Consider the following 14,291-nt stretch of genomic DNA (forward strand, 5'->3'; position numbering starts at 1 on the left):
ACTATACTTCAATTTTAAAAAGTGGCTCCAGCACATCAGCTGTTAATGACTCACAGCAGTCTGATGCCCTGAGCCTAGGTCTCTATTCTAACTCTTCTTGTCCTGATTTCCCAGGGCCAGATCCACATTCAGCCAATGTCCTCAAGGGCCAGGAGCCTGACATGAAGCATTAGCAACAGGCATACACTAAGTGACCAGCAATTATTTGGAGAATTGAACCTAATGCTTTGATTTTAGTGGAATCGACTATTAGATGCTTTATTCAAGGTCACACAAGTAGCAAACAGCAGAGGGCACAACTTGAAGCCATGACTCTTGGCTTCGGGATTATATCTGCAAAAGTTTCAGTGTGAATTCTGAGGCTATTTCCAGATCTGAGAAAGGAGATGGAAGGTTCTGATCATCCCTGGGAGGAAAGCAGAGGGGCCGTGGGTGTACACTTTGCATTATCGATGCACCAAGGTGAGGTTTGCAGAGCACTTCCTAGCCTTTAAGATTTTTTCACTTGCGGGATGTCAATGGTTCCTAAGTTCTGGTAGCATTCCCTTTGGGACAACCCAAGGGTTCATTGGTCATGAACCTTTCAGCATGTTAATACTTAGGCATGTATTTACTTACTTATTTTTGGCCAGACTGCATGGCATATGGGCTCTTAATTCCCCAACGAGGGATTGAACCTGTGCCCCCTAAAGTGGAAGGATGGAATCTTAACCACTGAACTACCAGGGAAGTTCCTTTTAGGCATTTATTTTAGTATGTACTCAGAAAAATTTCTAGCACATTATATTAGAAATAGGTCATTGCAATTGATAAACAGCAAATGAGTGGCTTCAACAAGTAGAAAACTTTACCTCTCTTTCGGTAAAAGTCAAGGGCTGGCCTGGCACTCTGCAAGATCAAGTGCCCAGCTCCTCCTATGTCTGCTGTGCAGGATTTCCATTTTCAGAAAGGTCATCTCAAGGTCTAATCTGGTTGCTGCAGCTCCAGCCATCAGGCCTACATTCCTGACAGCAAGAAACAGAACAGAAAAGGAAAAAAAAAAACTTGTTCTCCTTTGACTCATACCATTTGTTCCCATCATTTGATCAGGACAGGTTATAAAACCACACTTAGCCAAAAGAGAGGCCAGGACAGTAAGCTGTTATTCCAAGCAGCCTCGTGGCTGCACAAGGAACTCAGGGTGCTTCTACAGGGAAGAAAGGGACAGTCATTTTGGTGTAAAAGACCTTGGTCTTTGCTATACACACACACACACAGACTGTGATTTCATTGATATTGTTGCTTAGGATGAGATTCAAATTTTTAAAAGATGAGACAATTGAAAGAAAATTGTTAAGTAAATGAAGTCCAGGTGACATGTGCATGTGGTAACAGTCAGGAAGGCAGTCAGAAGTGGAGAAGGTGGAGCAGCATGCAGGGCATCTCTCCTTGCTCCTCTGGGACCCAGAGGTTGGTTGTCAGTAGGGTGGCATCACTGCTCTCCTCCTTCCGTGGAGGAAAGGCTGGGGCTCACGCTTACCACTCTCACAGCTTTTCCCAGGACTTTGGCAGCCACCACTGATGGCTCCCTCAGCAGCACCCCCATCTTGCTGGTCCATCCCCCACCAGAGGTTGCGAAGATGGGGCACTCAGTGCCCCAGTATCCTGGCAGCTTGGGGTCCCTCTGGAGACCCAGGTCTGGCCAATGAGATGTAAACAATAAAAGCTCATAACAAGACAGGGAACTGCCCTGATATTTGGGACTATTATTGATGTCGATATTGACTCTGGATTTCGGTGGGTTTCAGGGCCACACACACTGCAAGGAACTGGTCACAGCTGCTCCAACAGCTTGAAAAGAAACTCAACCAATAACTCGCACCTTGAATGGTGAAAAGGGAAACAAGTGCCAAGGGTAATGCTTAGCACATAGTGGACACTGAGTATATATTTATTATCATAAAAATTCCACACAAGTGCCTTTTTCCTGTGGCCATTCTCCTAGTAAAAGTGTTTTAAGACCTGGAAAGGCTCAAACCAGTGCTGGCACACAGAAAGTCTTCCGTTATTGTTAGTTACAATTCTTGTTATCATAGCCTTCTGGGGATCATCATCGTTCATTCATTCAACAATCATCTAATTGCACACCCCCATGAGCCAGGTGTCATCTTGGCCCTGTAACGTCAGTAGTGCAAAAGATTGAGTGGTTCAAGAGGGAGGGGGTATGTGTGTTCATATAGCTGATTCACTTCATTGGACATCAGAAACGAATACAACATCATAAAACAATCATACTCCAAAACACATGGAAAGGGTGAGCTTCTGTCCTGCAGCCCAGGTTCTAAACCATCCATCCCACATTTAATTAACAAGGATTGGGATATATGCCAGGTGCCACGCAAGCATAAAGTGGGGACACTGAGCTTAGCCTGGGGTGCCCTAGAGAGCAGCTGTCATGAGCTGGGACCTCAGGAACTAGTTGGAGTCAGCCTAGCTTTGAGTAGGGAAGTCCACCCAGGACTGCTCAGTAAACCGTGCATGAAAGCCAGTGGGCCAGCTTGTCGGGCCTCGGCTCCCAGGCCCAGAATTTGGGACAAGGCCAGATTGGCTCAGAGCGGGCCAGGCGTTGGCAGATGCTTCTGCACTGAAGGCTGGGTACCACTCCTGGCCACCTCCCTGACCTCCCTGGGCATCCCCTTTGTGTAACAGCTGTCCCCCATGCCGAGCCCCTTGGGATCCAGTTTCTGCGGAGGTTGACTTGCAAAACCCAGTGTATTGTCCTGAAACAGCAGGCTCTGGGGAGGGCTCAAAGCAGTCATGGCCAGCACGTCTCTGTATTCCACCCTGAAAAGAATTACATTCCCTCAGTAGATGGTGCCCATTATGTGCCAACATCCAAGGCTTTTAATTGACTCAGGCTTAATTAATGATTTGGAGAACATTCACGGCTAGCCTGGGGCTCCATGAGAAGGGGGTGGGGGATGGCTAATAACGTGAAGGATTTTATGGGCACGTTCCGTTCAACTGTTGCTAGGTCCTGGGTGGCGATGCCTTTGAAGTGTGACAACACAGGGTGGAATGGGAAAATATTTGATGAGAAAACCCACATTTGTCCCCTGTCTTGCGTCTTCTTTTCTGCTGCTCAAGGCGGAAGATGCAGCTTGAGTCACATCTACTACCCACTTTTTTGTTCCATTTGAAGAACACCCATTTCTTTCTTGGTCCTGAGCATCCTCTGACAGTGATCCCTGATCAACTTGTCTTGTCCTTGGTGGTTTCAAGAGGCTTCAGTTTGTTTTTGTTCCCAGGGAATTCTGCAAGATTTCTGAGTATCTTCAGCAGTTTCTAAGATAATTGAATGCAAGTTCTGTGAACATTTCATGGGGATTTCATTAGCATGCCATGAGAGTTAGTTAAAAGTTCCATGGAAGTTGGGGGAGCATTTCTAGTAGAATTCCATGATATTTCTGTGAGAATTCATTAAGGATCGCACTGCAGCTCTAGGAGGTTTTCATGAAAATTCACTGAGAATTCCACAGGTCTTCTACGACCATACTGTGGGACTTGGGGAAGAGTTCTGTGAGAAAGAGGAGCAAGTGATGGGAGAATTCTGGGAGCAGCCCCCCAAAAGTGTAGCAGGCCCTCCAGGAATGCTTAGGAAATAGTCCATGAAGACCTGCTGCAAAAACTTCATACAAAAGTTTCTGGAATTTCACTGGAGTTCTTTGAGAATGTTGTAAGAATTTTAAGAGCATTCATAATAGAAGTTTCTGTAGGTATTGCTATTGATTTAGTCCTGCTTTTCATTTGTGTCAAAACTTGAGCTTCTGAATCAGTGAGACCACCAAGAAAAGTAGCCCCTCCTCTGTCTTCTTTTTCTCTGTTTCACTAAAAAAACAAAAACAAAAACGTTCCCACTTAAAAAATACAAGAAACAGCCTCGCTTTTGATACTTGCTGAGGATCTGAAAGCAGTGGGTAGATGACTGACTATTGAAAGATGAAACAAAAAAGTGGAAGAGTTGGGATCCTTGGAATAGGAAAAAAAAATCATCAAATCTCCTTCCTCTCCCTAAGAACACTGGTTGTGAAGAGTATTTGTCGCTCAGCCTATTCACACCTGGTCTGGTGTCAAGAAGACTGGAGTTGGGGCCCGGCGTCCTGGGTACTAGTTCCAGCCTTGCCATTAACTAACTGCTTAACCTTGGACCAGTCTCTGGTCTGTTTCCCCTTTTGTGAAATAAGAAGCCCTGGGCTAGGAAACCTCCAAGAGTTCTCCCAACCCTGTCAGCCTGTGATTCCGCAACACAATGGTGGAGATGATGATGGTGGTGGTGTTGATGGTGATGATGGTGACTATGGTGATGGTGATGACAGTGGTGATGCTGATAGTGGTGATGGTGGTCATGGTGATAATGGTGAGGATGATGACGATTGTTGAGATTATGGAGATGGTGGTGATGACAGTGGTTGTGGTGATGACGGTGGTTGCGGTGATAATGATGATGGTGATGGTGTTCCTAGTGGTAATAATGGTGGAGATGATGATGGCTGTTGAGATTATGATGGTGGTGGTGATTTTGGTGGTGGTGGTGATGATAACAATAATTGCCATCACTGAGCACTTATTATTATTGCTATGTTCTGGTATTGTGTTGATTTTATTTTCTCTTTTTTCAGTCCCTACATCAATCCTATGACATAAGAAATATATCTTTTTATGCCTTCTAGTTTATAGATAAGGATACTGAAGCTCCCAGAGATTTATCAAGATCACATGGCTAATAACCTGTAGAATCAGCTTCCAACAGATAACCTGCCCCACTTCCCAGACCTCTCTTAGGCACCACGCAACATTGTTCCTTCTACCACTTGCTGCCCTAATCTTTAGACGCTGAAGAAATTTCTCCAATGTCTGATAACAAAAGAAGCGAATAGAACTTGTCAAATCAAAGTCTTCCTGATGTTTTCAACCATCAGGAACTCCTTCTCCCACCCCTCCTCACTTCCTCATCCCTGTTCCATCACTTCAGTTTGACTTGCTTCTTTTGTTTGCTCATTCATCCTCCAGAATCCCACCAACCACATTCCCCATGTGTTCCATCCTGCACACACTGCCTGGTGATTTTCTACAAACCATATGTTCTTATCACAATGTCATTGTGCTCAGAAACCTCCAGCATCTCTCACTAAAGGCTAAGAGACAAAACTAAACTCTTGACAGCCCCTTAGTCTATCCTTCCAGGACCTCCAAAATCTGGGTGCTTCTTGCCTAACCAGTCTCATCTTGCTATATTTCCTTAACACCCCGGGCTAAATTCCATCTCTGTGACTTTACTATGAAGACCCTTCTGCCTAGAATGGCTTCCTCTTCCTCCTCCTCCTTCCTTCCTCCTCCCACACTGGGGCTTCCCAGACTTCTCCAATGTGCATCCCAGAACTTTCACATGTTGCTCTTTACAAAGTAGCATGTTCTCATGCAGGGCAGTTTATCTTTTGAGTCACTCTTCTCTTATGAAATGGACACAGGGTAAATCACCGAAGGTGAAGACCACATCCTTACCCAGACCTGGCCCTGCAACTGACCAGCACATGATCTTGGGCAATATACTTTGCCTCTCCCTGATACTATCCTCACCTCATAAAAGACAAGAACGGAAACAATAAATCCTAGTTGGCAGAGGTAAAGAGCAATATGAAACGGGATAAAATAGAAAAATCTTCCTGATATGCTTGGAGAATTTTAAAGATGACTGGGTGTCAAGCACAAGTATGCTGCCGGAATGGCAGAGGTGTTTGGCAAGGTGGGTCAATTCAGTTCCCCCACTCCATCCACATCCCCCAGCACATGGCCATGGATCTATAGTATTCCCTTGTGGCTCAGCTGGTAAAGAATCCGCCTGCAATGCAGGAGACCTGGGGTCGATCCCTGCATTAGGAAGATCCCATGGAGAAAGGAAAGGCTACCCACTCCAGTATTCTAGCCTAGAGAATTTCATGGACTCTGTAGTGCATGGAGTCTCAAAGAGTCGGACACGACTGAGCACCTTTCACTTTTCACTTATAGTATAACAGTCTGCATTTGGAGCTTGGCATCATGGGCACCTTAAATCCTTCTCATCTCCTTTAATGATCCTAATTCCTTTCAGGAAGTTGCTGCCATGATTCCTGTGTCACAATGGAGGACACTGAGGCTTAGAGATAGCCCTCGAAGCTGTATTGGTCCATCTGACTTACTCCTAGCTGTCTGGCTTTGCTGCCCCTCCAATGAGTGGCCGAATGGTCCTTGACCGAGCAGATCTCCTGGTTGCCTGACCTGGGGTGTCTCTGTGCACAGAAACAGACCACCACATCCTTCCCTTCAAGGAAAGCCTGCTGTCCAAACTCCCACAAACAGCAGTTCCTAACCAGCAATGGGACAGACTGACCTACAGGTTGAGTCTACATCCCCCTTGCTCAAGAGGGGCAGTCTTAAAATGTCTATGGACCTTTACAGGAAGAGGGTAGGTTTGTAATAATCACTGGGTTCATCATGTCAAAGCTAAGAAGAAGGTCTGAGCTGAGAAGGACTTCAGTCCCTCTATTCTGATGGAAACATGGGTTCAGAGAACAGGAGTGGTATGCCCAAGCTCTTGGTAGAGCCAGAGGCGGACCTGTAGGCTCAGTGGCAGCTCATTGCTTGGTGTCATGTCTAACCTCTCTGAGTCCTGTTTCTGCAAGACTTTGCCCTCTGCATGGACTAATCTCATCAGCTTCTTTGTATTTTAAGGGGTGATAATGTTGTGTCTTATTCTTCCAGATAGCATCTTCTGTCATTTTCATTTACAATATTCCCTCCATGTTTCCAGCCCCGCTGTTGTCATCATGAAAATTACAGTCAAAACATGAAGTCTCTTTTCTCCTTAAGGGATTCAGTGAGACATAGACACCTGATGGGGTGGAGTCAAATAAGGACTTCTTTTTCTCTCACATGAGAATTCCTGAAAGAGCAGGTTCAGGATCTGGGACTCAGAGCGCATGCCTCCTCCACTACAGACTCCAACGTGAGGGTTCTTGTCCTCGTGGTAACAGGGAGTATTCTCCTCCACTCTGACCCTCAGGGTGTCTTTCTGATCAGGAAAAAGGGATAAATGCAAGGGGCAAAAATGTCTGTGTCAACTGGTTCTTTCCTGCTTAAGACCTTTCCTGGGAAGTTTTTCCCCACACCTTCCACTGGTCACTGCCAACTTCATGAGAGGCTGGGAAATTGTGTGTGTATCTGAGTTAATACACTTCTAAGTGAGTGAAGTCGCTTAGTCATGTCCAACTCTTTGCGACCCCATGGACTGTATGTAGCCTACCAGTCTCCTCCGTCCATGGGATTTTCCAGGCAAGAATACTGGAGTAGGTTGCCATTTCCTTCTCCAGGAGATCTTCCCTACCCAGAGATTGAACCCGAGTCTCCCGCATTGTAGGCAGACGCTTTACTGTCTGAACCACCAGGGAAGTCGCACTGCTAAATGTACCCTAAAAGATTAGAGTGTTCTTGGAGAGAAAGAAGGAGAGTAGACGGTGACTAGATTACCTGCCATCTCTGTCACAGCAAGGTCAAAAAGTTCCTAAAATTGTAAGCAAATTAAAAATATTTATACCCGATTTTCTGGGAAGAGTGTTCATAACATTCCCTAAATTTTCAGGAGGATGCATTGGTTGGGGAACCTTTGACCCAAATGGAGACTCAAGAGACAGCAATTCTAATAGCTGAACTTGGGTTCTTCATGCCCACCCCTAGTCAATTTCTTGAGGGTTATCAGCATGGGGGTGTGGTGCGGAACATTAGGTAAGCCATATAAGCTTCCAAGGCAGAGGATCTGATTTACAGACCCAGTGCTTCCACAGTCCAGCTGTGTGACCTTGGGAGAGTGTCATAACTCCTCTGAGCCTGAGTTTCTTGGTCAGTTAAAGAGGAGGGGAAAAAACTACCTTTAAATTTTATAAGACTTCTGCTTCTTGCAAAGCAGGAGAAATAGGGATAAGATTTAGCCTTCCCTAAAAACCCAGATAAAGCTTGAGAAATAGCAGTTTTCAGATATTGGACATTAGGCAGTACAATCCCTGAAAAAGTGAAAACAAACAGGAGCTTCCTTACAATTGCACAGATTATTGCCTAAGACCATTTCCAGAGAACTGTGCAGGGAAGTGGAGCCCAGGTAGAACTTGGCGGGGGCCACGGGCTGACGCATGGAGTTGGGAGTTCAGGTGTTCGACTTGACTGGAGTACGCAGGCAGAGCACCAGCCAGGAGAGAATCCACAGAAAGATCTGCAGACAGTCCCTCTGGAATCTTCACCTGAGGTCTGCTCAGCACATGCATGTTTGGAAACCACCCTCCACTAAGGAATGAGAGGGGGAAAAATCCTTAGAATTTAAATGGGCCAGGAATAGTTGGAGTTTCATCAACCCAGAGTAGAAAAATCTTATAGTTCAAAGGACTTCAGGTAGAGTGTACAGAAGGGTATTTATCGCCTCAGGAGTGGGTAAAATTAGCTCTAGACTAAAGGCCTCCCTGATACCATCTAAAAGATCAAACACAAGCGCGAAAAGGAACAAATAGTTTCCAAGTCACTTAACTATGTCACAGAAAAAAGCTCAAGAATACTTCAAATATAAAAATATCTAGCACACAATAAAATAAAAATCATAATAGATGGCATAATACATTACCAGGAATGTAAAGAAAAAGGAAAATACAATCAAAGATGAGAAAAATCAATCAGTAAAAACCGAACAAGAAATGGCACAGATCATTAAGAGGCAAGTATCCTGAAAATAACTATGAATACATCCAAGAAAGCAGAGTAATGATTGGGCATACTAGATCAAGATCTGGAAGATGTGGGGGAAAAAAAGCACCTAAATCAAGCTTCTAGAAATGAAAACTACAACGTTTCAGATTCAAAAATTAAAACACTGCGTGGAATTAACAGCAGATTAGAAACTCCAGAACAAAAGATTAGGGAACTTGAAGATGTAATAACAAAACTACGAAAACTGAAACAGAGGAAAAAAGACTAGGAGAAAAAAAGTGAACAAAGCATTAGTGAGCTGTAGTACAAATTCCAATATGTGAATATAGGTGTGACTGAAGGAGAGGACAGACGGGGAATAAAATAAACAATAGAAGAACTACAATAATAGCCAAACACCTTCTAACTTGATGAAAACTTTAACCCGCAGAGTCAGGAAGCTCAGTGAACCCCAAGTATAAGAAACATCAAGAAAACTTCAGCAAGGCACATCATAATCAAATTGCTTAAAACAAGTGATAAATGGAAAATCTTAAAAAAATAATCTATTTTTTAAAAGATACATTATATGTAGAGAAACAATAAGAACAATAACAGCAGATTTCTCATTGGAAACAATACAAGCCAGAAATAAGTGGAGCAAAATCTTTAAAGAACTAAAAGAAAAAAAAACACAAGTACATTTTTATGTCCAGTGGAAATACCTTTAAAAAGAGAAGTGAACTATAAAAATAAGTTTAAGGTTAAGGTCATACAAAAAAGCAGAGCAGAAAACAGTACTACAAGGAGTATTAAAGGAAGGCATTCAGGGAGGAAAAAAGGTCTTAAATGGAAATCTGGATCTACACAAAGGAAAACAGAGCACCAGTAAATATGTTGTTAACTATAAGATTTCTTTCCTTATCTTCGCTGCCCTTAAAGCACAATGAACAGTTTAAAGCCAAAATACAATAATAACTGTGTATTGTGTGGCTTATAATATGTGGAAGTTGACTGTATGATAACAATAGTACAAAGGCCTGGAGGGGGTTGATTTTTACCCTGTATGTAAAGTGGTATAACTTGATGATAAACTGGGTTAAGTTAAAAATATAAACCATCAGTTCTAAAGCATCGCTAAAGAAACAAAACAGAATTGTAACAAATAAGCCAACACAAAAATTATAAAAGCACCATAAAAATAATAATAAAATAAATATGATAGAAAAGGGAAAGGAAGGACAAAGAACAAATGAGACAGTTTAAAAAGCAAATAGTAAGATGGTAGATTTAAACCCCAAAATATAAATAATTACATTAAATGTAAATAGTCTAAGCACTCCAATTAAAAGGAACAGATTGTGAGATTGGATTTAAGAAAACAAAACCCAACTATTATTCCCTACACACATCATTCATTTTTATAAAAAGGATAGGAAAAGATCATCCTTAAAATAAGCAAAAGAAAGCTAGAGTAATTACCTTAATATCAGACAAAGTAGATTTCAGAGAGAAGAATATTACCAAGGATAAAAAGAATGATTTCAAAATGATAAAGTGGTCATTCATCAGGAGGAAATAACAATCCTAAAGGTTTCAGTCAGTTCAGTTCAGTCGCTCAGTCGTGTCCGACTCTTTGCGACCCTATAAGCCGCAGCATGCCAGGCCTCCCTGTCCATCACTAACTCCCAGAGTTTTACTCAGACTCATGCCCATTGAGTAGGTGATGCCATCCAGCCATCTCACCCTCTGTCGTCCCCTTCTCCTCTTGCCCCCAATCCCTCCCAGCATCAGGGTCTTTTCCAATGAGTCAACTCTTCACATGAGGTGGCCAAAGTATTGGAGTTTCAGCTTCAGCATCAGTCCTTCCAGTGAACACCCAGGATTGATCTCCTTTAGGATGGGCTGGTTGGATCTCCTTGCAGTCCAAGGGGCTCTTAAGACTCTTCAACACCACAGTTCAAGAGCATTAATTTTTCGGCGCTCAGCTTTCTTGACAGTCCAACTCTCACATCCACACATGACCACTGGAAAAACCATAGCCTTGACCAGCTGGACCTTTGTTGGCAAAGTAATGTCTCTGCTTTTTAATATGCTATCTAGGTTGGTCATCACTTTCCTTCCAAGGAGTAAGCGTCTTTTAATTTCATGGCTACAGTCACCATCTACAGTGATTTTTTTAGGTTTCTATTAATGAAACGTTAAAATACATGAAGTAAAACTGATAGAATTGAAAGGAGAAATAAACAAATGCATAATTAGTGACAGACCTGAACACCTCCTCTCAATCTTGCTGGAACAAGTAGAACAAAAATCACTGAGAACATAGAAGAACTGAATAACTCTATTACCTAAGTTGGGCCAACTGATATTTTTAGAGTACTCCATCCAACAAAAGCAGCATACATATTTTTTTCAGTTACACATGGAGTACTTACCAAAATAGATCATACTCTGAGTCACAATATAAGTCCTAATAAATTTAAAACGGTTCATCCTATATAAAGTGTGTTCTCTAACCGTGATGGAATTAAATTAGAAATCAATAACAGAAAAATACTTGATAAACTCATTTTTCAGTGGTACTTCAATACTGACATTCTTCATCCACTATCATTTCCTTTTTAGCATCCCATATAGCTGCTACACACCTCTGTCAGGCCCAACAACTGACTTTTACCAAAGTGACAAGGTAACTCGAGGAGGAAAGGATAATTTTAATACATGATGCCAAAACAGTTGGATAGCCATATGCAAGAAGATAAACCCAGATGTTTACCTCAAAGCACATGCTAAAACTAAGATGAAATAGATAATAAATCTAAATCTAAATGTAATCTACATGTAAGAGCTAAAACTATAGAACTTTAAGAAGAAAGCATAGGAGAAAATCAGTCACTGTGGATTTGGCAGAGTTCTTAAATAAGACACAGAAGCCACAAAGTATAAAGAAAATATAAAATCAAGCTGCATTTCATCAAGTAAAAATATGTGCTTTTCAAAGACACTCATAAATGAAAATGCAAGCCACAAACTGGGCAAAGTGTTTTGCCAAGTGCCTATCAAAAAAGGGCTTTAACATACATACAGAACTCTTACAACTCACTAATAACTCAAATTATTTTTTTTAATGGGCGAAAGATGTGAATAGTCAGTTTACAAAAGATAAAGGTAGATGGCAAATATTCACATGAAAAAATGCCCAACATGGTGAATCATTAGGGAAGAGCCGATTAAAACCACAAGGACGTATTAACACTACTCATCCTCTAGAATGACTCAGTGTAAAGAGAGAGGCCGTGCCACGTGCTGGAGAGGATACAGAGCAACCAGTCTCATGTTTTCCACTCTGGAAAATAGCTTGGCAGTTTCTCAAAAAACTAGACCTCTATGGGGACCCACCCATTCTATGATTGGGTATTTTGCCAGGAGAGATGAAAATATATGTCCAGACAGACTAAACACAAATGTTTATAGCAGCTTTTAAGCACAAATGTTTATAGAGATGAAAATATATGTCCAGACAGACTAAACACAAATGTTTATAGCCTCAATCTAGAGAAAATTCAAATGTTCATTGGCGGGAAAATGTGTAAACAAATTGCTGTATATCTATCAATGAAATACTACTTAGCAATTAAAAAGGAATGACCTTTTGATACATGCAACAACATGATGAATCTCATATTCATTACACTAAATAAAAGAGGCCTGACAAAATGGTACATCCTGTATGATACCATTGACATAAAATTCTAGAAAATCTGTAGTAACAAAAGGTCTGCAGTTGCCTGGGGTATGGAGTAAGGAAGAGTAGCAAAAGATTTCAAAGAGACATCAGGAAGTTTTGAGAGAGGATGATTCTTATGTTAATCAATTTCATTAAGATGATAGATTCAAGGTCATGTACATTCATAAATATTTTACTAAGTTATATGCTTGAAATATATGCAATTTTTTAATATCAATTATATATAAGAAAAAGGTGTTTTTAAGAAATGTTGCAAGGAAGAGAAACTGAAATAATGGGTAAGAAAGATGTAACAACATAAATTATAAATTCAAAACATAACATCATTTTCAGTAACAAGAAAATAGTCCCAAAGTAAAACGGGATCCTAAGGAGAAGACCAACAAGATCAGGTGTCTGAATGCTTTTCCTGTCCCAAGGCTTGGCCTTAGATGTCTGCAGAAACCAACCCAGTATATCCCTTTCAACAATCTCCTAGAAAGAGTAAAGAAACAGAATCACAGAGAAGTGAAGTAACTTGCCCAAAGTCACATAGCTAGAAAGTAGTCAAACCCAGAAAATGGATCCAAGCAGTGTGACTCAGGACCCTGGATTCCTAGCAATGACACTTTAACACTTCCCTTCCTATCTCATGTGTGAGCTTAGCCACTCAGTCATGCCCAGCTCTTTGTGACCCCCAGACTCTAGCCCGCCAGGCTTTTCTGTCCATGGAACATTCTGGGCAAGAATACCACAGTGGGTTGCCATTTCCTACTCCAGGGGATCTTCCTGACCCAGGGATCAAACCTGCAACTCTTGCATCTCCTGCAGTTGGCAGATAATTCTTTACCACTGTGCCACCTGGGAAGCCCTCGGATTTGAATAATCTATAAATTAAAAGTGGTAAACAAATTTGGGAACTAAAGTTAAAGATTACAGAGGTAGATAGAGTAAGTCTGAGATAAAGTCAAGTATTTAATTCTTATCTTTTGCCCATCTAATTATGTTGATATTTTATTCACTGGATTCGCCAACTTAGAGTTTGTAACCATAATGGATAAGATGAATTCTCCCTGTATTTGCATAAATAGCTTACTGAGCAAATTAATAGTATAAATATGACTTCAAGGGGAACTACACAAGAAAATAACCATTTATATGCACCTTTAATCAACACGCCCATGCACCCTTTGACTAATTATCTCTTATTCATCCTTCAAGTCATAAATCAAGCACCATGTTGTCAGACTTGGTTTCCTTCAGTAGATGAAATCGCTCCTGTCTCTTAATGCTTCTCATTCAGCGAGCTGAAAGTAGCTACAATTCTGTTCAGTCTTACCTCACAGTTGGGTTCTCTGTGGGAAGCTCCACGGTTCTTGTTGCCACACCCCTCCTACCTGAGCTGTAGTATACTTTCCTTCTTGTTCCTAGTACCCCCATTATCACCACCCTTTTGGGATGGCATAGAGTTCCAGAACCTGCTAGAACCTTCTGAGTGGTTCCACACATCTAGGCTAATACTCTTGTGAACCCCCTGCTTGATACATGCCTCTGTCTTGCCGGCTGCAGCTGCACCACATCACAGAATCAGCTCATCTGTGAAGGGCTCTGACCCAAGCTCCTGCCTCCCAGCAGAATGGCCCTCTCCTCCTGTGCCGCAGTCCGGCGCCTCGTGGAGACTCTGGGCCCTGCTGCTGTCTGCACGCAGGACGGCCCTGCTCTCAAGGATACACCATTCTGGGAGAGGGACCAAAAAGTCATAGTAAGTCATGTGGGAGACAGGAAGAGGCTAATTGGGGTCGATCTTGTAAATGAAATT

The sequence above is a fragment of the Odocoileus virginianus genome, chromosome 29 (genome assembly GCF_023699985.2).
Source record: "Odocoileus virginianus isolate 20LAN1187 ecotype Illinois chromosome 29, Ovbor_1.2, whole genome shotgun sequence".
Lineage (NCBI taxonomy): Eukaryota > Metazoa > Chordata > Mammalia > Artiodactyla > Cervidae > Odocoileus > Odocoileus virginianus.